Consider the following 2,002-nt stretch of genomic DNA (forward strand, 5'->3'; position numbering starts at 1 on the left):
AACAAACGGCAATTCGAACGTATTGAGGCAATACAAAAACCAAATCACTTGAAAAATATTTTGGGAATTTTATCGACAAAGAACTCGCACTAATTATGCTTGATATTGGCTCTCGTTTCATTTCCGGAAAGACTTGGAAAGCGTATTTGCTTTTTAGTAGAATTTATACAGGTTCAAGTGCAATTTTGGGATACTGTTGCAGTTGTAAAGTGGGATTGCGAACAGTAGGGTGCTGTTCACATGTTATGGCAATATTATATTATCTCGGATATGCTCAATATCATGGAGGCATAAGTCAAAAAGCAAAACATCTCAACAATATTTTTATTTAAATTATTCTTTGCTGTTCATATATTTTTTAATTTTTATTTTTTTCTGCTTGAATGTTTACATATGTTGTTCCGAATATCTATTTTGTTTTATTTTATTTTTATTATATTATATCACATTTCTATACAATAAAAACTGTTTGTAATTTATTTATTAGTGTTGAATCTGAATTACACATTTTAATAGCGCCTCAGATCTCTAATTGAATTTCAAGGAACGGCCACTTATCAAATAAATTAGGCTTGCCACTCAAAGACCCCGTCACATATCATAGATTATACGCAAATTGTCTTCGGTTTTGCTACGCGAGAACAGAACAACTATTTCTAAAAACCCTAAAATAAAATGCTCTGTTCCTGATCCATGTCCAAATTGTTGAACATTCGACACAAACCCATGTCATTTGCTTTCGTTTGAAGTGCCAATGCCAATTCCACTTTCGATCAACTCGTTCACATGACCATCAATAAACCACGAAACCAATTCGAATCGTTTGAATATTCACGACGCTCACGCTGAAATTACATTCAGTTCATAATTAGAAAATGATTCGAAAATTGAATGAAAAAATTGTAGAGATAAAAATTGTCCAAACCATGAACTTTAGGCTTTGATATGACAGTTGAGAGCAATTCCATGCGGTGAACATTCATAAAATTGGATGGCAAATGTTCCGTTTGAATTCAATTCAGTGTGATGCAATTTGTTGCAAATATTAATATCAAGCACATTATGATGAATAAGAGTTGACCGGCTATGCCTATAATGAAGAGAAGAATGGAAAATTCAATTAAATTCCAAATATTTTCAATTTGAAATGTCGATCAGCACTTAAACTTTTAATTTTAATTCAATCGAATTGAATCAAACACCCAAAATGCTCTTTACCTGTCATAGTTTGAAGGAGCCAAAATGAAATGTACGGCTTGTGGTCCGAGGTAAAACATGCCTCTCGAAAGGCAATCAAACACGAATGTTGAATGCACAACAAAGCCAAGAAGTATCCAGCATAACCGGGTATTTTTAATCGGTTCGATGCGAAACGATGTCATTCGCGCAAAGTTTTTTTATGTGTCACGGAAATTCTGTTTGAAATCTTTGCAATTTAGACCAATCGCCATGAAATCTCCTTTGTATTCTTCCATTATTTTGGTTTTTTCAACATTCGACGCAAAAACATGTCATTCGATTTCATTCCAAGAGCCAATGCAAATTCCACTTTGAATAAACTCGTTCACATGACCTTCAATAAACCACGAAACAAATTCGAATCGTTTGAATATCCACGACGCTCACTACGAAATTTCGAATTAAAGAAATTAGTTTAAAAAAGAAAACATTTAACGCATTGGATGAACAAAGTTCAATCCATAGAAAATTGTATGCATACCGTAAATCAAAGGTCAGTGAATACACTTCACACACTTCACGCACAAAATATTCCAATCGCTTTTGTCGTCGTTCTTTCGTTTCGGCTGAGGTGATTTCAGTCACTTCCAAATCTCTGAGTTGATTTTAGTTACTTTCATTTCTTTTTTGAGGAATTTCTTTTGCGATAAAACCGATTCAACGCCAATTGATATTGAATTGATTGTTTTGTTGACGTTGTATTTTTCCACACACAACAACTGAAACGTCAAATCGAGCATGTGATGATTGGTGATAAAACTTA

At 33.6% G+C, this 2,002-nt stretch overlaps 1 long non-coding RNA gene across 2 annotated transcripts; it reads right to left on the bottom strand.

The window, feature by feature from the left end:
• Nucleotides 1-252: 252 nt before the first annotated feature.
• On the bottom strand, nucleotides 253-1,940 carry LOC129571877 (uncharacterized). Of its 2 annotated transcripts, XR_008688353.1 has the most exons (4): nucleotides 1,721-1,940; nucleotides 1,219-1,625; nucleotides 926-1,090; nucleotides 253-845 (listed from the first exon to the last, which is right to left on the bottom strand). It is a non-coding gene; the product is annotated as an uncharacterized LOC129571877 (long non-coding RNA). The 2 variants fall into 2 exon arrangements; XR_008688354.1 differs by having other exon boundaries at nucleotides 1,219-1,940.
• Nucleotides 1,941-2,002: the final 62 nt, after the last annotated feature.

Source organism: Sitodiplosis mosellana, unplaced genomic scaffold, assembly GCF_009176505.1.
Source record: "Sitodiplosis mosellana isolate CC-2019 unplaced genomic scaffold, AAFC_SMos_1.0 Smas_scaffold_3604, whole genome shotgun sequence".
NCBI lineage: Eukaryota > Metazoa > Arthropoda > Insecta > Diptera > Cecidomyiidae > Sitodiplosis > Sitodiplosis mosellana.